Here is a 25,192-nt window from a genome sequence, read left to right on the forward strand (position 1 = left end):
GAACTGCGAGATGGTGAAAAACACTCAGTGGCTGATGTCTATCCGATGCAATTGAATGATGTGGCACTGTGCGAAGACAGTCCACTAACCATGACTATGAATGCTAGTCATTCAGGTGAGAGGCAGAAATGCTGCTGACAGTAGAGGTGGAATGGTACCCATGCATCAGTCCAAAGAAAGATATCATCAGAAAACAAAAGGTCCAGTGCTCCATCTGCACAGGTGTCAACCTAGCTCAGTTCGTGGTACTCTCGCCTTTTGACATCGGAAACTGACACTCCCATGATGAGATGTTAAGCGCTCCGAGACACTATATGAATGCAAGTTGCTAAACAGCGGTCTGGTCTGCCAGTTCAGGTGGACGTTAAAGATCCCACTGTACTATTTGATAGAAGGGAGTTTCTCACAGTGTCCTGGTCAGCAATCCCCAAATAAAATTAGTCACACAATTCATTATTAATAATATTTCCTTGCATTTGATATAGTGCCTTATCATATCTTCGAGACATCTCAAGCACTTCACAGAATATACTGTAAAGTGAATTGACTGTATATTTTGTGGGCAAAATATTAGCTGTTTGTGAGACATTGCTGTGTAGAAATTGTCTGCCCCTACAAACTAGACTTTACAATAAATTCTGCAAAGCACTTTTAGATATTCTCCCAACATGAAAGGTGCTATATCAAATGCAAAGATTATTATTGTATTACATTGAGCACACTGTATAACATGAGCACAGCATTCTTTCACCAGATTAACAGGAATGCTCAGTGCTTGTACAGCCAGAGAATGTAGTCAGTGTTCTCTCGCGTGGCTGCAAAGCTATAAACGTTTTGTTACCGGTAAAACAACAGGGGGTTGATCAGAGACAGAACGCTCACAGACAGAGAAAAACTCTGCGGAAGGAAAGGATTTCTCTTAACAAGGATGAACTGTAACATTTAAAAACACACAGACACACGTGGCTAGATTTTCTGTAAAATCTCACAGTATTTGCCTCATATCAGCACATTGCTGGAAGTACAGTGTTTCACGTGGACTCAGTCTGAATCCTACCACCTCTCCCCCACCACAGCAAAGAAGAGAGAAAGAGGCATTTGAAATCTATTTCATTTTAAATTTGATTTAATGCCCCTCGCTTTTCTGAACCCCCGTTTTTCACGGTTTGTTCACCCTGTCAATCACAAAGACTGACAGGGTGGGTTGCTCAGATGTCCAAGTGCTTCTTACCACTATCCTCCCTTCACCACTCAATAGTCTGCCATGGAGAGAGGAGCAGGATATTTTGCTTCCTTGCAAATGACAAGACCTCTAAGAAGTAAGCATTCGTCTAGCAAAAAAAACAAAAGTCTCTGAATTCTTCTCCACTTCTATTCCCTTCTCCACTGATTCTGCCAATTACTTGCATGCTCTTTTTAACTCTCTTTCAGCCCTTCAAATCTTTTTCATTGTTATTTTGTTTTTTTCCAGGTTTCTGCCTGCCTCCAAGACAGAGGATTAAAATTATAGGAAAGAGGTTGAGGCCAAGCTTGTAATTGAAACCAGTGGCTGGTGCTTGCAGAGGATGTTGTGGTCCATCAGAATCTACAGTCTATTGACTGGATTCTTCTTAAACCTAAGAGACATACTTGTGATTAGCTTGTTATTCTGAATGAACTATTTTATCCCAATATCTACTTTCATAAGACAGTAAGTAGTAAGCTGGAATAGACTGGATCTTCTGCAGCTTTATGTGCGAGTGTAAATGGGTATTTCTGTATGTGTGCACAAATGAATGTATATTCGTGTATGTGTGCATGTTTGTACATTGATGTATGTGTACATGTGTGTTTCTATGTATGCTTATGTGCGGGTGTGTATATTTATGTATGTGTGCGTGCATTTATTTATGCGTGTGCACAATGCCTGTGTATATATAATATATGAATAAATGAAAGGATTATTATACAATATATATGTGCGTATATCTGTGTGTAACTTAACTTCTTTGGGTTGCAAATCAAAGAAACCCAGTTATTTTATTTTATCATTTCACAGCTGTAGATGATTAAAAATGACCATAGAAGCAGCCTGGTGCTGCACTAGTCGAACTCTCGCCTTCTAGCTAGAGCTTTGCAAGCTTCAATCTCAGTTTCAAACTGACCTTTGCTAAATGCTTGCCCCGCCCCTCAAAAAATAAGCTTTGTGAGTTCTCCACTGCTGGTTACTGGCAGAATTCCCCATTAGCGATTGTCAGACCTATCAGCTCATCACCAATAAATGCAAGTTGTACATTTCTCACCTCAACATATCCATTAAAGTTGGTCTGCTCAGTTTTATTTCATCATGTTAAGTTGATCGAGGATAATGCAGAAGTAATATTTTCAGCGTTTTTGAGAATGGTTTAGCATTCGATCTGTCAATTTCACATCAGAGCAGAAAATATGAAGAATTAGATCATTTTTGTTCTTGAAATCACATCCCAAGGAAATTTATTAGAAAGACCTTTAGCATACGACTTGGACAGTGATAAATTGCTGAGGTCGTTGTCTAGCTGTGAAAGATCCATGACTCAATTACTCATTCTTTCTCATCAGGAGAGTTAATGTCCTCTGTGGGTGATGGCTGGCTTTAAACCTGTAATGTCCATTGCTGGTTGAGTGCAGGTTATCAGAATGACCTCAGGAATAGTGTATTGTTTCATTCAAAGTACCAGTAAATGCTGGTAAATATTTTCACTGGTGTTTTCATTCTACCCAGAACTTCTCAGCTGGTTGTACAACAACAGCTTTCATTTATACAGCATCCTTCACACATCTCAGGAATGCTTCAGTGTAGGTACAAGCATAACATAAGCATGGGACAACATAGGTATAAGGAAGAGCTTCCTTACTATCCTTCAGTTAGACAGGCATTTCTGACAAGAAGACATCAATGACACACCACTCACCAGCCAACCAAAATACACTTGCAGTAAGGTGAAGTAAGAGGGTACGAATTCCCCTACTCTTTCTTCCTAGATTGAAGGTCCAACTAATTATCGACCCAACCTGTTCTCTTGTGATGCACGAGGTTTTGAGTGAAGAGGAAATCCTGGGATTGGAACTCATTGAATTGGAAAATTAACACATTAAATGAAGATGATGTTCCTTTAAAAGCACTTCACATAACTCACATCAAGTTTTGATATGAAGTAAACTTGGACAAGAATGAAAGGAAAGAAGTAGAATTTAATTAAGGAAGGAAAAAGAGAATGAAAAAAGAAAGATAGAAAAAAACTGGAATTTGTAGTAGGTTAGTGAGTGTTTCGAGTCCACTGGTCGCATCATGGTTGCTCATTAAGTCTATCTTGGGTTAAAGGCATCTAATATATTGTACTGGCAAATGGTTTGTTCCACAGTTATATCAGGCCTTATTCCACAAACAAAAGCATTCTCAAATTAAGTGGGTTTACAGTATTCCACAGCTCAGCATCCATCAAACTACAGAACATGCCAGCTACCTGGTACCTTAGCAATGGGAACATTCAGGCACCGATTCATTCCTTAATGCACTCCACTGTGTTTGGTTAACAGGAATGAATAAACAAAGGAAATGCTCCCTTACCACAGTGATGTTTTGTCTAAGAAGCTTCCAGCTCAAAAGATAAGCAACCAACCAATGCTCAACGTGAGTCTGTCTGAGCTGAAGGCCTGAAACATCAATTGGAGATTAATTTGAATGGATCTTTAGGAAGTAAGGCAAATGAAAACAAAACAATTATGTAGTTGATATGTATTAGTGCTATAGGTACTGTATATACTACAATACCACTTAAACATCAGACATTGGTTACCTGTCAATTTGTCATTTCTTTCACTCTTCTTTGGCTACAGCAATACTCGTGAGGCACTCTCACCAAATAAGCTGACCTACAGATTAATACACAGAGAAAAGAATGTCATTAATTAAATTTACACTGCAAACATCTGTACTGTTACAGCATAAACCTTTCAGTCAATGCAGTGGTGTTTAAAACATAAAATTGGTAACTTCCTGGTAAAATAGGATAGTAGACAATGTTGAGAATTGTTTAGCTGTAATTATTGATAGGTTTGGTAACTCAAGATTTGCCTCAGACATAGTCGCAGGATTTTTTTTTTTGCAGATCCTAAAATGCCTGTTTCTGCTTTGGGTGTGCCAAACAGCCTGGATCTTTCTTGTGTTCTGTTCAGAACAGCTGGGTTGGTTTTACCAGGAACTGAATGTGCCCAAGAACTCATTTAGCCTGGCTCAGCCAGCAGCACTCTCACCTCTACGTTAGGAAATTGTGTATTCAAGCTCCAAGATGAAACCTGAGCTCATAGTCTCGACTGACAATGCAGTACTAGGGCACTGCACTGTCAGAGGTACTGTCTTTTGGGTTACAAGTTAAAAATTAGGTCCTTTTCTGCCTGTTTAGATGGACATTAAAGATCCTATGACACCATTCAAAAAAGGTTTCCCCAGTGTCCTGGCCAAACTCCTCCAGATAAATTGGTCATTCGGTTCATAGCTGTTTGTCCACACCTTGCTGGCCCAAACAGCTGCAAAGATGGTCACTACACTTGATAGCAATGTCCGGTGAAGCGCTTTGATATTTTGCAATGAGATGAGGTGCTATAAAATTGAAAAGTCCTTTCTTTAATTTGCCTTCAGCAGCAGCCTGATAAAACACAAGTCGAGAATGAGGATTCATTATCAGAGGAATGCTTGCATTCCAATACATTTTACATTTCCATCCACCAGAATTAACACAGAGCATTCATGAAGACACTGCAGTCACATTTGTGCATTTGCCCAGCGCACAACCCCCAAGTGCAGCTTCTATGTCTGTATTTTTCTTCCTCCTGGGTGAAATTAATTCACGCCATGAAGTGTGAATTTAATCCTCAGGGGTCTAGTAAATTAGCTTGTGTGGCTTGTCAGGAGAGGACTAGTAAGTAATGCACTTTGATAAATCCTCAGGCCTTTCCTTGACCATAACCAGTCTCACGATATATGTGTGTATGTTGTGTATGTGTGTGTGTTATGAAGGAGAATAAACTCCGGTGGGAAATGATCCACATGAGACTGGCTTGTTTCACTACACTGCTTTCATTATGCGAGAATGCCAATTCAGTGCACTCACACATCATCTGTCTAGCTGTGCTCTCTCGACTGCCACTCACCCACCACTCCTCCGGAGCTGTGGAAAATTAGACTCGCTGTCAGAAAAAGGCTCTCACACACAAAAAAAATGTTTCCAGCCCTGCATTTAATCTTCACATCTCCAGTTTCATTCCCACTTCTGTAAATCTGTCCATGAAATGAGCCTTGAACATGAGATGGGAAGATAAAAAAAGACACCTTTTAGATTTTCTATTTCCAGACACGGGCAAGATTATCGTTTCTCATCATTATCAATTTCTTCCAGGGAGGTGGGGGGGGGGGGGGGGTTGGTGGTGTGGGGAGAGAGATTCAGGAGGAAAGTGGCGTATCCTCAGAGCTGAACTGGCTTAAAGGTGATGTGCTTGGCAATGCAATGTCCGAATCAACTCAATCTTCTGTGGTGGTCTTGGTAGTCCAGTTCCGGGTCCGCAGTATCCCAGGGCACTGCTGATGACAGCACAGTCAGCCTGGCTCATCAGCAGGACTTGGAGAAGCAGCCAGGTCACTGGGATTAGGGGCTTTTCCCACTCAGCTCCTGTTAACTCTTTAGAGCCAGTGGAAAAAACACAACTCGTATCTTTCGAGTGGCACAATACAGGTTGGTGTCCCTGAGGTGCTTTATCAGTAGAGAATTAAAATTTCAGCCTTTGATATGGTCATCGGCGCTATCGATATTTCCCACATTGTTCATCAGTGCAATTAACAAAGCCAGACGATAACTACCTGTGGGTATGACCACCCCACGGATTTCCCAATGGTCAGGCAGGCAGCTGCCATTAGACTTGACCTAGCATCACAGTGCTAGCTTGTGAGAGACTAACTTAACCCAATAAAACAATCTCGGTTACATTGCTATCCTGTCCACCAGTAATCCAATGCCATATTCCACATCTGACAGTAGCTGTGTGGCAGCTTTGAGGGCAACCATTGTGACAAGAGATGAGGAAGGAAAGGAGTAGAAATCACATGTGCACTCATCATTTGTTATGGACTGCCTTGCCAAACACATTGATCAGCAATGTGATAATTAGGACCGTGATATTTATCACATGTTGCAATTTTTACCTCTAGAGGCCATCGGGTCATAACGATAGGGAAGCGTGTGGGTTGAACTTATAGATAATCTTTGTGTGTTATTTTTACAGCACAGGATGTAATAAATCTGTTTAAAATGAGCCCATCTCTTCAAACAAACGAGGCCATGCCAGATTGTACAAGGAAGTACAGTAAGTTCCCAACAGATGTATTTCTCTACAGCTCCAGAGACCAGTGGGATGTAAAAGAATGTGTACATTTTTGTCATCCCTTCTCCACTCTGGGGATCAAAGGAGGAGTTTTGCTTTCATAAATCCACAGCAAACAGATTTACAGGCACCAGGAGTGCTGTACAAGATCATTTATCTGATCTGTGACTGACCAGTCACCATCTCCCAGGTATAATTAGGGTCCTGGGAACTGATTAAAATGGTGGATTTCTTCTTTCAAATAATCAGGGATATTCATCTATTTGTCTATTCCTCCCTTCTAACTCCATTCTAACCGCTTGTTATCAGTCCCTTTGCTCTATCCCTACAGCTGGTGGCTGAGCCTTTAGTCATTATGCCCCTGTTCTGTGGAACTCTCCCCAAATCCCTCCACCTTGTGCCTTCTCTCCCCACCTCCAAACCCTCTTAAAAATTGTATCTACTTGATCATGCCTTTGAACAGCACCACCAAATCTCCCCTTCCATCTGATAGTCATTTACCCTTTCTCCCTGTTCTGTTTTAGGCTAGATATTTTGGGCAGTCAGCCATGTGTCTTACACATGCGGAAACCTATTACCATGCATAAGAGTATCCAAACTAAACTGAGAATTCCATGCATCCCACCTACACAAGGAAATTCCAGAGATTGTCGGAATGGAATGCGCACTCTTTCCCTGGAGGGACATATCCTGCTTACCTAATTCCAGAGAGGATTATATGCAGGTTGTCAGGAGCCAAGGATTGGGGATCCCAGAGTGTGCACTGGGGATTGTGGAGTCCATCCAGCTAAAACCGCAGAGCTTGCCATCGATAGCGCTCTCTGGCCAGGCTTATTCAGCACCAGCTGCTTAATCCCGGTCCTCATCTGGGGTGCCTAGGCAAATGGACGTGCCTGTTGTGAAGCAGTGTGCATTAGGCTGGACAGATCAAAAAGATAAGAATCATAGAAATTGCAGCAAAGGCCATTTGGTCTATGGAGCCTCCACTGTACTCTTACCTCAAATTCATTTTATAATATTGAAAGTGGAGTCCCTTCGCGTTGTGGTTAGCGCGCTCACCTCACAAGTGAGAGGACCCAGGTTCGATTACAGGACAGATCGTAACCTAGGCAAGTTTCTTTACTCCACATGCCTCTGTTTACCTAGCAGTAAGTAGGAACCTGGTTGTTAGTCAGTTGGCTTATTGTTTTTCAGGGGTAATAGCCCTCAAAAAATCCACGACTTTTTGTGGGACACTGCTGTGTGCAATTAGCTGCCACGTTTTGCCCACAAAATACACAATCACTCCACTTTACAATATATTCTGTAAAGGGCTTTGAGACGTTTTAATGACGAGGATTTGGTAAAAGAAAAGAAGTTTCACTGCAATTCTAGGATGTCTCCTGACTTTAGAGATAATTTTTAATGAAAAAATACCTCTTAGATTCAAGTAAATATAGTAATTGTCTTGTATTGTTGACTCAATCTCTGGTCTGGCTGAGATCGTTGATCTTGGTCGGGACAGAAGCTGAGCTACAACTAGCTTACAATAGCAGTACAGCTCCCTTCACATGTGGTAGTGTTTTGGAGCACCTCAGTGACCCTGGGCTAAGAAGGAGGCAGGAATTCAGCCAACGAACCACATTCTAATCGTATCCGATGACACTGCTGCAAGATGCTCACATGCAGATGTCAAATGAGAACAGAATTCCATTCATCTGTAACATTAACCACTCTGGACGAACAGCCTGCTGTCACTGGTGCTCCAGTCACTTTAATAAATGCAAATTGCTGCTATTGTATTTAGACCATTGTAGCTAAACATCTGTCCCGGCCAAGATCCGTGCTCTCGCCGCAGACCAGAGAATGAGTCAAAAATGTGTGAGCCTGGCGCAGTGGTAGCCCTCTCACCTGTGAGTCAGAAGGTTGTGGGTTGAAGCCCTACGTTGGGACTTGAAAGCACATCGTCTAAGCCGACACTCGAATGCAGTGATGAGGGGGTGTTGCATTATCGGAGGTGCCTTCCGCCTGTTCAGGTGGATGACAAAGATCCGATGGAACTATTCAAAAAGAGAAGGGAGTTTCTCCCAGTGTCAAATTGGTGACTGACTCCATGGCTGTTTGTGAGACAATGCTGTGTACAATTGGCTGCCACGTTTCACTCACAAAATACAGTCAATCCACTTTACAGTATAGCCTGGGAAGTGCTTTGAGAAGACTCAACAGTGTAATAAAGCACAATATCAAATGCAAGGATTATTATGATCTAAAAGTTGTCCCTTGGGTAGTGGCTGATAGAGTATCTGTTGCCCAATGATCTGTGCACCAGGAGGCTTGCCCATCTCCAGGAGAGTGAGAGGGTGTTGAGAAAAATTTGGTGCGTGAAAAATTATTTAGAAACAAAGCTGCAGATGCTATCAGAAGTTAACTACCTTTTATCTGCATAGCAGGCCCTAACAGGCACGAGCCGTAAAATAAAGTGGCTGAACTGATCTAATCTACTGAGTACTAAATTTAGTAAATGTGTCCCAAGCACATAGGATTCACTAGTTGCAAAAGAGCTGCATCTAATAATACAGCACTGAGCAATGATTAATTTCTCATACATTTCAACACGTGCAACCGGTATTTAAAGCTCAACAGAAGACAAATACAGCTGTGGAGTGAGGATTTTGTGAAGGGAAAATGGCATAGCAAGTTCAACAGAAACTCAGTGGAAAACATAGTTTGTTGAGCCAGCTGTGCAGTTCCTCGTGGCTGCAGTGTGGGACAGAGGAGTCCAGCTGTTTTATTCCAGAAGTCAACCACCACCCATTCTTTCAACATTACAGCAAGACAATGAGCGTGAGAAGAGATGGCCAAGTAAGTGTATGCAGCTAGGGCATGTACATGGAAAGCAGTTGATGCATGTACATATAGCACCCTTCACGCAGGATGACATAGGGTACAGATAGAGGTACCTCTTGCAAGTATTTCCCTGGGAACCTCCTAGCCTTCCACCAGCACCACTGTGGAAAAAACTGAGCAGTAAATCATCCACCCACATTAATCTATTCATGCCCCACATAAAGGAAACACTAATGAACGTACATGTAAACACTCCATATTACATACTGATCTTCAAAATTAAAATGATTTTTATTGCACAGACTTGCATGCTTAATTTCTCCCCATCCATCTCACAGAAACTGCACTGAATGCTGCTGAGCAGAGCAGGTGACAAGAGAAATTGCATGTACCTCAGAAATAGGAACCCCCTCCACTTCAAGCTGGTGTCCAAAAGTGTTTAATGGTTGTGTAGGGTCCACATCATTGAAACAAGGAGTCTATTAATTTCTGGCCAGGTGCTAATGGCTGCAGTGGCCCATCAGTGCCCTTCTCCAGCAGTTTTCATAGTTCCAGAGCTTTGCACCCATTGAATTGCAGTTATACAACATGAGGGGTTGTTTCAAGAGGGCTTTATATACCAAAATATCTGCTTGAATATCCGTACTCTAAAAGGCTTCTCAACTAAGAGCAGTGCAACTGGTTGTATGTTAGTTCACACAGGTTTGCACATTGTGGGGGTGTGGAGGGGACAGTATGTCACTCAGCAGCGAGCCAACTATCTATCTGCCCACAAATATATATGAAACAAAATTGTTGTTTCACCCACAAAATATCTACAATCTATTCAGTATATTCAATATATACTTTGCAGTATATCCTGTGAAGTGCTTTAAGACATCTCAACAATGTGATGGGGCGCTATATCAAATGCAAGGATGATTATTATTATTACTATTATTATTATCCATCCATCATTCCCTCACCAGTGACATTTGTGGGGCTCCTCATGTCCGCAGGATGAAGGAATTATGGGTTGAGCCCAGGTACTGCTATTTACAACCACAGTTTGTTACCACCCGTGTATAATTTATACCTTTATGGAGCGTAACCTTTACAGTTATAAAACAACAGGTGGGGCTCCAGTAGCGGAGTGCGAGCAGTCAATGCACATTCGCCTGCAAATACACTGTCATTCCACTTCATAGTAAAACGCTACAAAGTACTTTGAGACGTCCTCCTGATGTGAAAGGCGCTATACCAAATGCAAGGATTATTATTATTTTGGAAAATCTGCTATTTGGGTAAAATTCTGCTGCCCTAGGTTATACATTATCATTTCATTACAAAGATGGCATTAGTCACTTGACTTAGTATATTTGAGACAGGAACCTCAGGCACACTGCTCTTCTTGCTTCTTGTATGTAATATTCCTGTCTCAGAGCCACCACCTGAGTGCTCTTCATAGTGCAACAGGTGCTCGCTCCAATAGAATTCATTCTGGCTTAAGACCACACATCAACAGAGTGCAATTTGTTGAAAGAGCCCTTACATGAAGGATGAGATTAAGTGGACCAAAGGGCCTTCTTCATCTAAAATAATAATCCTTGCATTTGATACTGCACTTTAATTGGAGGGTCTCGATACAGCACTTTAATGCATGATCTTGGTTTAATATCCTTGGAGGTGATGGCACCCCCAATATATCTCCCCCAGTACTGTATTGGAGTGTCAACCTAAACGGTGAATTCAAAAGCCATCAAGCTTGAAACCACAACCTTTCAACTTGAGGTGAGAGTGCTACCCAATGAGCCAGCTGACACTTCTGTAAATGCTTGTGGCAAAATGGTTCAGTTCAGTTCTGACAATCGGCTGCTGTGTTCGCCTACAAATACAGTCACTACACTTTGCAGTCAAGTTCTGTGAAATCCTTCGAGAAGGCCTCCCAATGTGAAGAACACTATATCAGATGTAAGGATTATTATTAGTAAAACCATTTTAATAAAGTTTTCTCCTTGATCAGAGTATCTAAAATCTTATGAATGATTAGGCGCTCGCTAAGCTGTGGGTGATGGAGCCCAATATTACACACACCACAATGGGCTGATGCTGGGTTTTCATTGTGGTGTTGATACCCTCCTTTAGCTCTCAGAGGATTTAGAGCAGGGATTATAGAAAAGCAGTAATCCACTTTGCATTCTAAATGACTCCTGTTCAGAGCTGAGCTGATAATCAATCACATTTTCAAATTGGCAGAAATTAAAATAATTAACTAATCCACTCGTCACCACCCAGTCGCTTTACTGGAATATTCTTTCTCTCTCTCACTCACTCACACAAACCGACACCACACAGCCAGACAGGCACATCACACATAGACAGTGGTCCCCCATCGACAGACACGCACACACTCATCCGCAACAGATATACAGACACGGTAAGACACAGACAGACAACCACAACAACTTGTATTTATATAGCACCCTTCACACAGGGCAGCGTTTCGGAGCGCTTAACAGTGGCAAAGACTGATACCAAGTTGGGGGGGGGTGGGGTGGGGGTGACCGTAAGCATAGTTGAAGAAGAAGGTCTTCAGGTGTGATCTGAAAAAGGGGAAGGAGGGAGTAAGGCAGAGGGATTGAGGGAAAGAATTCCAAGGATTCATTGTGAGGCAGTGGAGGAGGATGGCATGATCGACTGTCTTGAATGAAGCGGAGAGGTTCAGGAGGACAAGACACAGACAAATACAACACACAGGCGGACAGACACACCACACATAGACAGAGTCCACCCATCCACCACCCCCGAGACAGACACACACACATCCTCAATAGACACAGGCAGACAGCCACACCACACATAGACAGAGCCCTTCACAGACAGACAGAAACAACACATCCACAACATAGCCAGACATAGATAGACACAGACCTGAACACGCGCACACAAACACAAGCATATTCTGTCTGTTTGTTCAGATCCTGTGCTACAAAAGAGACGGATGAGGTGCAGCAGTGAACAAGCAAGCACCCGAAAACACATTCCAAGGCTTCATTATGTTTAGCTGAGCAGAGCTGTGTATGGGAATGAAAGATGTGATCTGAATGAGCTAGAGGGGAAGAGGATGGGTGGGGGAGGGGAAGGATGGGGGATGGGGGAACAGATTCCCTCATTCGACATAATATCGGCACAGCAATATCAAAGACACTGAGCACACAACTGACCAGCCATTTGTGCTCCCATTGTGATGGCTCTAACCTGTTCAAATATTTAATTGATCAATAGAATGATGAATTAACAAACCGATTGGCGACTGGAGCACTGCGCTCACATTGATTGACTTTTCTTTTTAAAAACAAATCAAAAACACTTTCGCCAAAAAACTGGAAAATGAATAATAAAAATTGCAGCGTGTCTGTGCAACCAGCAATTTAAAAAGAATGAAACCTCCTCCCGCAAGCATACAATCTCCACTTCACTACAGGTCATTCCAGATCACACACTTGAAAGATCGACCAGATCTATTCAAAGACTGAAAATGCCAAACAAAAAAAATGACTGTGGGTGTAAGAAATTAGCATTTCGCTTCCTTCCCCCCTCCCCAAAAAAATACTGTGAGATTTTTGGAATTCTACTCAGGAAAATCTTATTTTTTATTTAAAAGCAGAAAGTTACACACCAACCATTCTTCTGGCTGAGATATTGCCTTACGTGCTAATGCATGGGTTGGGGGGGGGGAGAGAAAGAGAGAGACACTGGTGTGACTTTAAATAATTTACACCTGTAAATAGGGCATGTGGTCTCAAGCTCATATCTAATCAATCTGGATCTGTTAGCCTATAATAAAAGATATCACCTTTGCCCCATTTTTGATTGATTTTTCCAAAGCTATACACACTGACTGACAATTCCCTAAACAATTTCTTTCATGGCTGCATGAAACTGAGTGAGACAGACCATGTATAATAGAAAGCAAATGGATTTTGCGAAGGAGCGGCAGCTCGGCAGCCCTCTCCCCGGCTGGAGATGACGTGGACATTCTCCATCCCCACGTCTGTCTGGACCGTGCACTGCATTCACACACTGGCTAATGCATGGCAGCCAACATGTGACAAGCCCTCTCTGGTCAACACTCAAGAGATTGTGGGTTCTTTGAAAACTGAAGGAGCCTGTGAGCATGCAGATAAACAGTCTAGCTCAGCAAACTGTTTAAAAGCTATTCATGATTTTTTAATACATATATATATACATCGTCTGGTGGCACAATGACATACTACTCTGTTAGAGCACAGTCAAATATGTAAACATGTGTTTTTATATATGGTACACATACAGTATATCTATACATATATGTACACATACGTAAATGTGTAGTTTATATGTATAAAGGTAGACATATTATATACTGTACACGTATTTTATAATCTGTGTAATATATATGTGTGTATGCATTTTACATATTATATATAGTATTTGTGATACATATTATATATAATGATTAAAAAGCACGTGTGCTCATTGTAACTACAAAGTCGTAGAAGTAAGACAGAAAAATCAGCCTTAATAGTCAGATGAAGCTTTTAATTCCACTCAGATTTTATCATTTTAGCTGCAGGGTACATGAGGGAGAGCTTCATCTCCTCCCCCTAAACTCCCTTAGCAACATAGTCATCCTATCAGCGCTCCGTAGTCCTCACCTAATGAGCCGCACTTCAAGTAGGTCAGCCGGCATTCTAATGACACCGCGGTCGGCTGGCCCTACGGTTCCGTATGTCTGCCTTACCCCATAATAACCTCAATTGCCTGGTGACACAATGACATACTACTCTGTTAGAGCACAGTCAAATCACGCTGCATTATTCCGCCTCGAGCATCGCTGCCAGAGCCGAGCGGCATCAATCAGCCAGCTATTCACATGCACTACTGGCTCCAGCACAAAAGAGTCCGTTCATTAATGACCAGCTGTTTGGACTAACATCCAAACAAAACAAAGTCGGACTAATATCCAAACAAGATAAAGTCCCGTCCCATTCCCACCCCCCCACCCCCACCCCCACCTTCTCCCCACCCTCCCAGTCTGACATTCCACATCTGCCCGATTATGCTCATCCACTTAAGTGTGAGCTATGAATTAAAAGCAATTCAGCATTGAAACTGTTCAAAAACATGTACATGTCTGTCTCCCGCAGCTCGAGCTTCTCCTACACAGACCAGGCGGGTTTGAAGATGTTTGAGTTCGAACACTGGTCCGGAATGCCACCCTGTCTGGACAACAATCCGCTCCAGCCCCGCCAGCGTTATTCCCACTCACCATCATGTGTACAACGCACACTCTGGGGTCCCCAAGCCTTGGCTCTCGACAATTTGTGCCTAATACTTTCCAGTATTAGGTAAACAGGATGAGTTCCTCCGGGCAGAGAGTCCATTCCAACAATTGATCTCTGGAATTTCCATGTAGGTGTGATGCATGGAATTCTCAGCTTGGTTTGGATATTATTAAGCATGGTGATGGATTTCCTCATGTGTCAGACACCCAGCTGACCAAAAAATGTGTGTGAAGTGCGGTGTTATGTGACAGCCCAACCCAATCATATACCCCGGTCCCAGACGTTCAATCAAGTGTCATTTCTTTCATCCTAGCCATCTGTATTTTGGTAGCAGTCTGACATATGATACATAACACAGTCATGTGAACATTTGTGTTAATTTGACCCACATCATGATCATGTGAACATTGGTATCAAAGATAATAATAATCCTTGCATTTGATATAGCACCTTATCACTTCTTCGAGACATCTCAAAGCGCTTTACAGAATATACTATGAAATGAATTGATTATATATTTTGTGGGCGAAACGCAGCCAATTGCACACAGTAGTGTCTCACAAATAGTCGTAGATTAAGTGACCAAATTATTATTTTTTTTGAAGGGATTACTACGCCCGAAAAGCTATCTGTCAATCAACTAACAACCGGGTTCCTATTTACTGCTAGGTAATCAGAGGCATGTGGAGTAAGGAAACTTGCTTAATGTTTTGCCCTAACATTATCGTTAGTGTTAATGTGACCCAACTCATAGTCATGTGAACATTGGCATCAAACTAACATGTGACACATAACAACAAAATTACATTTATAGTGCCTTTCACATGAAAAGGATGTTCCATATCACAGTCATGTGTGCATTGGCTTCAAACTAACATGCAACGCATATCACCGCCATGCATATATTGGTGTTAAACCAACACATTCTGCCTGTCAAAACCACTTGTATATAGGTGTCAATCTGACTGGTCCCACACTGGGCCACACCACAGCCACTTCCGATGCAAGAGATGAATGCATCTTCTAAAACGCCAAACAAGATGAATATTCACAAGGTGTTACTTTTATTCTGCCAACGAGAAAGAGTTATCAAGTGGAACAACTGGCCTTCGACTGACAGGAGTCCATTTTGATTTTGCAAAGCAAATCTTGCTGTGCCAGTTTCAATGAACCAATGGGTATTAGAACAGTCAAGCAACCAAACAGCTCGCCCCCACCCCCAACTCCAGCCATCTTGGGAGTTCAAACATTACATAGATACACACATGATAATAATTGCATACATAATGATGCAGGTGCTACAAACTAGTTGCCCAACACACTGAAGGGAAAGGGGAGGGGAAAGGGTGTGTGGGTGATGGAGCAATCTGCAGACACAACGCAAGAGAAAAATTGGGACTACTGACTTGTTCGTCAGTGACTAAAATCATTCATCTTTTTAATCGGACATCAGCAGCATTTGTACCCAGGCCATATTGGGACCATTGTGTGGTCATTGTGTGGCGTCCGGCTTGGTTCTTTCCAAAGGCAACACTCAGTATAACCAGGCTTACCATCGTGCCTACACCAATCACATGAGGTAACGTTCAGAGTTCTACATTTTGCAAAGCAACATGTTTCGGACCCTGCTGCTCATGTCTTGAAGTACTCAAAGGGTTACAGGCTCTTTGAGGGTGATCGATTCTCCTAGTTTGTTTCTACACATTTGCAGAATTGATTTGCCAACAATATATACATATATAAATAAAATGCTTGCAGTTGTACATACAGTCATCCAAAAAGTAGCCGTGTCCCTGGTGAACATAGCTCTTCGCTGAGCTCAACTTTCTCCTAAACTCCAAACAGATTATTTTCCCCTTTGAGCTTGCAGTGCAACGTTATTAGAACCCCTCCGCAGGAATGTTTTCCAGCAGCTGGACAAACATAATCCAACACACAGGGCTGTCTTTGTGGTGCTGGATTAAAAGGTCCTGCGCTGAAAAAAACCCAACCCAGACAGGCACCTCTCCAGTAACTCACCATTGATTTTTCAGGAAATCCCATCAGGATAACTGTAAGACAGCCTAAGGTCTTGATAAATTGGAAGACAGCGATGTGACCGTGAGGTGAAAAAAGACTGGCCTCTTGTCAGCAGAGATGTTTATGCCACCAGGCGTACTGTACTGCAATAGCTTTGCATGAGTCTCATTGCTTTTCAGCTGGAGCTGTTTCTCCTTATCAATATGATATGCATTCCTCCTGCAAACCTCCTACTCCTCACCTCCCCCACAACCCCTCATGCCAACACCCCACGGTCTCTCCCCTACCCCCATTCCTTCAGGAACAGGATGCCCTTGAAGTGCATGCTAACATCTGGTGAATGCGAGATTCCCTCTTGCTCATCATCGCAGAGCAATTTAGTGCGAGTCGATCAGCTCAGAAAGGGTTACACGCCCCATCGCCACTCTTTGAAAGGCATTTTAAACATACATAATTCTTTCAGATAAAAGCCCTCTCGTCGCAGTCTGGTATTTATATCTCAGAATCGCAGAGAATGCTTTTGCCCCGTAGGATTAAAATGGCCTATTTTTATTTTAAAACCCAGGTGGCTGACAAGCCTTTGGATCCAGGAGCGAAAAAACATACACAGGGTTTAAAAAGTTAATAGCTCTTCCAGCGGCCTGTTGTCAAACTCCGATGCAGAAAATGGGTGCAGGTGGGAAGCTGAAGACAGAAGTTGCAATCAGCCTCTGATGTTCCGACATGATAGACTTACTGTGTAACTGTTTCGGAATTATTAGAAAAACTGCATGACAGCTGAATTCCCCCAGGACACCAGTGCAATCACCTGCTCTTGCAGGTTCCTCCACGAAAAGTCCCTCAGACATACAAATTGCTGTGTGCAGCGTCTGAAGGTGCCGTTTGTAGATTCTGCGACTGTCTGGAGAGCGGCGAGCAAAGAAGCAGGCAATCAGGCGGCAAAGCGCTTTTCCAAAACCTCTGCCATGACAAGAGGATTCATCACAGGCACCTTGTCCATCCATCTCCAACAGACTGCTGAGAATGCACCATTACATCACTTTGCTCTCTCTCTCTCTCTCCCCCCCATGTTAATTCCTGCAAGCAATAGCTGCTGCTTTTTTTCCAAAGATACCTTAGTCGTGCACTTTATTTCTTTTCCTCCTCCCATTGCCTGATCGCAGCTGATGAGGTAGGTTGCAGCATCATTCCCCGGCACTCTGAGGATCAATGATAATCAAATCAAAGCGAGTTGAAGGAAGAGACGGAAACGGCAACACAGGAAAGATATGATTTTTTTTAGATGGTGGGGCGGGAAGGAAAATAAATCGTTATTTACAATTGCAATTTAATAGAATAACAAGTCTGCATATAGACCTCATGAAGAAAGCGTTTGCTTTATCCAGCCATTAAAAAGAATAGGGATTTGAAGCAAAATAAGGGAGAAGCATCCAATATCCATAACGGCAAAAAGCTCGCAACTAATTTTTTCTGCTACGTAACTGTAGTAGTCTTCGGAGCAACAAAGCTTCTGCGGAACGCTCCAAGCCAAAAGTCACATGAGAAAGCACATGATCGAGCAGTCGGATGATGATGTGGTCAACTGTTTTATTGAAAGAAATGAGAACATCATAGGCGATGCTTGCTCTCTCTCTAGTGGTTAGAGAGTATTTCTCTCCTTCCTTCTTTTGTCCTTTTCCTCTTTTTAAAAAAATACAAGAAAAAATCTCCGACACGCACAGACTGTGGATGCTGTTCCTAAGGCATTAGCTTGATGGCAGCAATATTACTTCAGAGGGGACACACACCAGCAGCTCCGCACGCCACACAGACAGGAGACGGCAAGCTCTCTTGTTTATTCACCTGTGAGCGCTTTGACCCTGCGGCTGAATAACACGATGGGGATATCGTCGCCTTTTGTTCCTTTTTTCCCCCACTTGGCACCGTTGACAAACTCACTGCTCGGCTACGATCCAGATGTTTCAAGCAAGGTCACGAAGGAGATTGTGTGAAAGACAATGAGAGTCTCCAGCAGGAACCGCAGGGTGAACCTTGGATGTCACACACGCACCTTGAGACTGTTTACCTCAACCCCAGTCGACTGGGGGAGGGAGGGAGGAGAGCGGAGGAAGGAGGAGTGGCACGTGTACGCACAGTCTGGCATCTCGCCAGCGTGCTTGTGCCGGCGGTTATTACATGTAATGAATGCCATTCAAGGTAAATCATTCTCGAGAGAAAATTAATAGAGGTTTCCTTTTCCTTGGCGAACACACAGTGCGGTACGATTTTAAAAATTAACTGGTTGCAAGCCAAATAAATTTCTCTTACAGAACTCGGAGGCGATGTCCAATTCACACCGCTCAGCAATTCAGATCAGCAGCGAATCCATAGGGGAAGAACGACAGAGATTTTTTTTTGAAGAGAACAGCGTTATTTTTTGTCCTCGGAAAAGATGATCGCAACATGTTACATTTTAAGCATGAGCACACATTTCTTGAGGCTCCCGCCTGCTCAGGGTAAAAGTAAAAGAACATTTTTACTTGATATTTCAACTGAACATGATAAAAATAACAGGGCTAGCAGGATGTTTTTGATATTAACCCCATGTCGTCTGCAATCTCAGCTTGAAAGACACATTCATAATGTGATGAATTTTGAAAACACTGCAAATCCCAAATCGCTCCAGTGTAATATATGGCAATTGCCTCCATAGGAGAACTAGAAGTCAGTTCCCTGGAAACTGACACAGTACACATGCCCTAAGGGAGCACTAGCTAGATTTTATAGCTGCTCAATTTGATGCACTACCGTGCAACATTTCCCTTTGTTTAGCGAACACAACACAATAATTCAACCATCCACGGGACTTTGACCTAGTAGGCTTTCCAGCGAGCTTGTAAAACTCCTCAATACCCGCCTCAATCTCCTCTTGGATTGCAATACTTATTGATGGTCAAACTCACAAGTTGGATATAGACTCGTATTCCACACAGGTCAAGATCGCACAGTGAAAGGGCCTTCCACCAGTCAACGACTGTACATGTCTAAATGAATGAGGATGTTGAAAAGCCCTTTGTATAAATAATGACTGAGTGGCACAAGTAAGAATAGTTTATTCATGACCAACAAAGGGTAAAGCAATAAACACATTGTTCAATGAAAAAGGCTTGTTTGGGCCATTACGTGGCTTCAAACAAATATCGACATATTTTGCCTGTGGCAACAATGTGCTAGGATAATAAATCACTGGTTGCACAGCAGCAAAAAGTATCCCTGAGAATAGAAAGAAAGAACTCACAACTTCATAGCACCTTACGCACTGAAACATGCTTTATCGTGTTTTAATAGCAGCGACATGCTTTATAGTAATTATTGTCAAGTGCAATGACTGCTTTTGTAAGTAGCTATTTTGTAGCCACAAGGTAAACGATCAATTTAACTGCATGATTGTTGGTCAGGACACCAGGCAAAACTTCCTTCTCCTTGAATATTTTCATGAGATCTTTAATGTCCACCTGAAACCAGGTAGGCATTGGTTCTGCCCCTTCCAATGCCATGATATCTTTATTGTAATATGGCAACCAGAATTTTCAGAGCTCCCAAGTGCACAGTTCACAACTATATCAAGCTTACACCAAGATGAAATGTACAGGACACTGGATCATCACAAATGAAACAACATCTTCTTCTGTGGATGAACTAAGTACAACCTGAATAGGGTTTCAGCTCCCTCACACGGAAAGCCACAATTAAATCTAGTGACTGTTCCAATGATATATCTTGCTTGATTTTAAAAAAATGGAAATTTGGACAAAATATGATTCAAGAGGATCAGCATCCATATTTCAAAACTTACAAACACTGGATTCAGTAAGTTTAATTCTTATGGATTATAAAAAGTAGACATTCAGGCTCAAATGTTCTTGGAAAGCCTCTTGTTCTAGATGGGGGAGTAGACTTATGTTTCAAGAAAAGATTTGCTCAAAAACAGCAGCAACAATTTACATTTATACAGTGCCTTTAACACAACAAGGACATCTCAAAGTGCTTCAGTCAAAGTACACCTCACTGGGAGCCTGAGCTGTGAGATGGGGTCAAACCTTAAGGATAGGAGGGAAAAGTTGGCTGAAAACGCAACTGAAAAGACAGATATCACAGGCATATTAACTAATTCAATTAAAATTCCTTTTTTAATGAGGTAAGTACAATTTGGTTAATAATTTCTAACATGATAAATGAATCACGCTCAGGCTTTCTTTGGTGCAACAGTACTGAATTAGATAGGAGAAATTGTTGAAATATTAATGTTTCGCCCACAAAATACATAATCAATCCAGTATACTTTACAGTATATTTATGAAGTATGTTGAGATGCCTTGATAATATAAGGCGCTATATCAAAACAAGGATTATTATTAGATACTGTACTAAATTGAGTTTGGAGAAAAATGGTCCACAAGCTGACAAAAACAAATAATAATAATTATTGTTGCATTTGTTATGGTGCCTTGCATGGTTGGGAAGACGTTCCAAAGCGCTTCATAGATGTACAGTATGTAAAGTGGAGTGATTGTGTATTTGTAGACAAATGCGGTAGCCCAATTGCACACAGCAATGTCAGGAAATGAATGATCAATTTTATTTGGGAGATTGTTGGTTAGGATGCCAGGAGAAAACCCCTTCTCTCTTCCAACATTGCAATGGGATCTTTAACGTCCACCTGAAAAGGCAGGTGGGACTTTGGTTTATCGTCTTATCCAAAGGATAGCACCTCCAACACATCATCACTACTCCATTGCAAGAACAAGAAAGATATCAAAAACAAGCAAATAATCAAATATGGAAACAGTGTAAACACTGGAGAATGGGACACAGAGCTGGGAAACATGACAGATTATGAAATTCCATTTTCAGCATTTTCTTAGACCTGAAACGCTCTTATCAAAATAAACTGAGGGTAAATTACAGAACTATTTGACTCATTTTTTCATTTATGAATTCCATGACTGAGGAAACTCAGCGCAGAGATTGAACATGCTGTATATTGCACCTCCACCTCCGAATGTGGAGACCACACCACCTCACATGAGCATTGTTGTCCTAAAGCTCATCATTGTATGAAATTTCAACTAAAGTTTGGGATTCCCAGCATAAGTAGAGCCAAATTCAAAATTTTTATGACCAGATGATGAGCATCGGCAAGTATTGTATGTGACTAAACTGTGGGACCAAACTGGTAGCTCATTCAGAGAGCCAGTATGGATGGGACAGGCCGAATGGCCCTATCTGTGCTGCAAATTTCTATGTTTCTAACTATGAGTCAAGGAGCTCTCTAGCAGAGCCTGTGCTGTGTTCTGAATATACTATATTTCAATTGAACATTAGTTTGTGGAACATTGCTGTGTGCAAATTGGTTGCTGTGTTCACATACAAATACACTTCACTACACTTCACAAGAAAACCTTGTGAAGTTCTTGATGAGCACTATATTAAATGCAAGGAATATTATAAAAGTTATGCAACATGGCAGTTAAACAACATCGCATTTTGCAAGTTCCTACCACTTTCAAACATCTCAAACTGCCATAACGTAATTACCATGTGGAAGCAAATACAATAAACATTTTGTACACATCAAAGTCCCACGAATAACTGAGGTGAATAACTAATTTTGTTGAGGATTGCTGGCCAGATCATTGTGAGAAAATCCCTTTTATTTTCAAGTAGTGCCATGGGATCTATGACGTCCACCTGATCAGGCAGTCTGGACCATGGTTTAACATCTAATTTGACTAGATGGCTCCTTCAGCAATACAGCGCTTCCCTAGTACTATAATGGCGTGTCAACCTAACGTATGAGCTCTAGTACTGATGTGGAGCTTGAACCTGCAACCTTCCTACCCAAAGCAGAGAATGCTATTTATTGAGCCAACCAGACACCTAAGGTCAAGCAAAAGTCTCTGCAACATGAGATGTGTATATCGGTGAGGAAACAGAACTGTAGAAAAATCAATGAACCCTGAAATCAATGAATTCCCTCATTCAATTTCAGCTCTATATCCAGGATTAACATTGATTGTAGCTATTCTGGGTGTCTGACTGGATAAATTCAGGCGGGGAGGGGGGGCAGGAGCTCCTAAAGATGAAGGCTACACAGCTTCTAATGTGTGGGGCAAAAGTATGTCATTTTTACAGTCACTTGTAATATAAATAAAATAGTAATCAAATTGAGAGAACAGTTTGCTGTTCAAAGAAGAGATAAGAATACCTCCCAGCGAGCCAGTTGCTATACACTGTTTCCAGACAGAGAGAGAGAAAAAAGGCAAAGTACTGCAGATGCTGGAAATCTGGACACAGAAGTCGCTGAGAACAGTCAGAAGGTCAAGCAGCATCCATGGTGAAAGGAAAATTAGTTAACGTTTCAGGTCAATGACCTTGCGTCATAAGAGAGAGAGAGAGATACTTCAACTCTTACAGGCTCAAAAAATCCTTACATTTGATAAATGTAAGGAGTCCCGAAGCGTAGTGGTTAGCGCCCTTGCCTTGCAAGTGAGAGGACCCGGGTTTGTTTCCCCAGCAGGGAAAAACCTTAGGCAAGTTTCCTTCCTCCACACTCCTCTGTTTACCTGTCAGTAAGTAGGAATCCGGTTGTTAGCCAATTGGTGGATCGCAATTGGTGGGTAATAATCCCTCCAAAAAAGAATTGGTCACTGAATCTATGACTATTTGTGGGGCACTGATGTGTGCAACTGGCTGCAGTGTTTCGCCCACAAGATACACAGTCAATCCACTTTACAAAATATTCTGTGAAGCACTTTGAAACATCTCAATGACATGATAAGGTGTCCTTATGACATGATAAAGTGCTCCGGGATGCTACCCCGCATGAAGGGCGCTGTATAAATACATATTCTCTTGTTATCAAATGCAGGGATTATTCACACATTTTTTCTAAAGCCTTTCACATCAGAACAATGTTTCAAAGTACTTTGCAAGATATACTGTAAAGTGCACTGAGTGAATATTTAGTCCAGTAAAATAACATAAAATCACATAAGTCGTATCAGTCGGGACCATAACATTTAACATGGGGTAACGTGTTATTGCAGCCGGTAAGTGCCAATGCAGTGATGGGTTAAGACTACATTTTCCGCAATTCAATGTGCCTTGACATGTTATCGCATGCACACTTACCCACAAACATTGAAATCGCATTGAATCAGTGTCCCACACATCAGTGTCCCACAAATAGTCATGGATTCAGTGACCTTCTGCATGTGGGGTGACACGTAAGGATGTCATTTCCTGCGATTCAAGGCCTCCGGTAAGTAATAATAATAATAATCCTTGCATTTGATATAGCGCTTTTCACGTCGGGCGGACGTCCCAAAGCGCTTCACAGAACACACTGTAAAGTGAATTGACTGTATATTTGTGGGCGAACGTGGCAGCCAATTGCGCACAGCAATGTCCCACAAAAAGTCGTAGATTGAATTTTTTTTGTGGGCGAACACGGCAGCCAATTGCGCACAGCAATTTCCCACAAACAGTCATGGATTGAAAATGACCAATTTATTATTGTTTTGTTTTGGAGGGATTATTATTAGGCGTGTGGAGTAAGGAAACTTGCCCAAGGTTTCGCCCTGCCTGGAATTCAACTCAGGTCTCTCGCTTGCAAAGCGAGTGCTCTAACCACTGAGCTACAGGACTCCACAAGTGCGGAGTAATAGAGCGGCGTTACGAGTTAGGAGCTGAGTAATACAAATAGCGTAAAGAAATCTTAACTGGTTTTGATAGGAAACTAAATGGGACTCAGGTGAATGTGCAACTTAGGTATTTATACAATTTGTAAAGATAAGGCTTCCGCGAGTTTTACTGTAGTCAAACACCTATTTGCACACAACAATGTCCCATTAAAGGCTATGAAGTGAATGACCAACTTTATCTGGGAGATTGTCGGCCAGGACACTGGGAGAAATCACTCTCCTCTTCAAATTAGTGCCACGGGATCTTTAATGTTCACCTAACAGGCAGCTTCGGTTTAACATCTCATCCAAAGGACGGCACCTCTAACAATGCAGCACAACCCCAGCACTGCAATGAAACCCACAACCTTTGTCTCATAGATGAGAATGCTGCTAACTGAGGCGGATGATTCCTGTTTTAACTTCTGACTTCCAATATATTCATCCACATAGAGCACACCCAAAACCGTTGAGTCTAAAATTGAGATTCATCTGGAAACATATAAATCCTCATTTTTAAAAATAATTCACCAAGTAACTTTTCCTTTCTTCAAATGGCCCACAGCACACGATTAAAACTCATAATTAAAGCAAACTTCAATGATTACTGCCATATCGTAGCAGCCTGATTCACCAGGTCGTTTGTTCTTTGTCATTGATCAAGCCGTGCCGAGGCTGATATTTCAGGTAATAGCACGCTGTAGATCGTAGATTCAGGAGACCATTTGGTCCATCATGCCTCCCCCACCGGCTCTATTGTAAGAGCTACATGTTTGGTCCCACTCCCCATTCCTTTTCTTCATACCCTTCAATAGTGTTTCCTTTTCAAACTTTTCTCTAATTCTAGTTTACAAGCTCCTATAGATTGATTCTTCACCAAGTTTAGGTCAGTGCCGTAATGCAGATTTGGCAGAACAAGCACAA

General features: G+C 42.0%; 1 long non-coding RNA gene across 1 annotated transcript in view; it reads right to left on the reverse strand.

Moving 5' to 3' along the window:
* Nucleotides 1–17,827, reverse strand: part of LOC103184911 — a 56,473-nt gene extending 38,646 nt beyond the window's left edge. The window contains exons 1-3 of the long non-coding RNA XR_488585.2: nucleotides 16,545–17,827; nucleotides 3,816–3,891; nucleotides 3,587–3,672 (exon numbers count right to left, since the gene is read on the reverse strand). This is a non-coding gene — a long non-coding RNA (uncharacterized LOC103184911). The remainder of the gene's footprint in view (nucleotides 1–3,586; nucleotides 3,673–3,815; nucleotides 3,892–16,544) is intronic.
* Nucleotides 17,828–25,192: the final 7,365 nt, after the last annotated feature.

The sequence above is a fragment of the Callorhinchus milii genome, unplaced genomic scaffold, assembly GCF_018977255.1.
Source record: "Callorhinchus milii isolate IMCB2004 unplaced genomic scaffold, IMCB_Cmil_1.0 Scaffold2, whole genome shotgun sequence".
Taxonomy (NCBI): Eukaryota; Metazoa; Chordata; class Chondrichthyes; order Chimaeriformes; family Callorhinchidae; genus Callorhinchus; species Callorhinchus milii.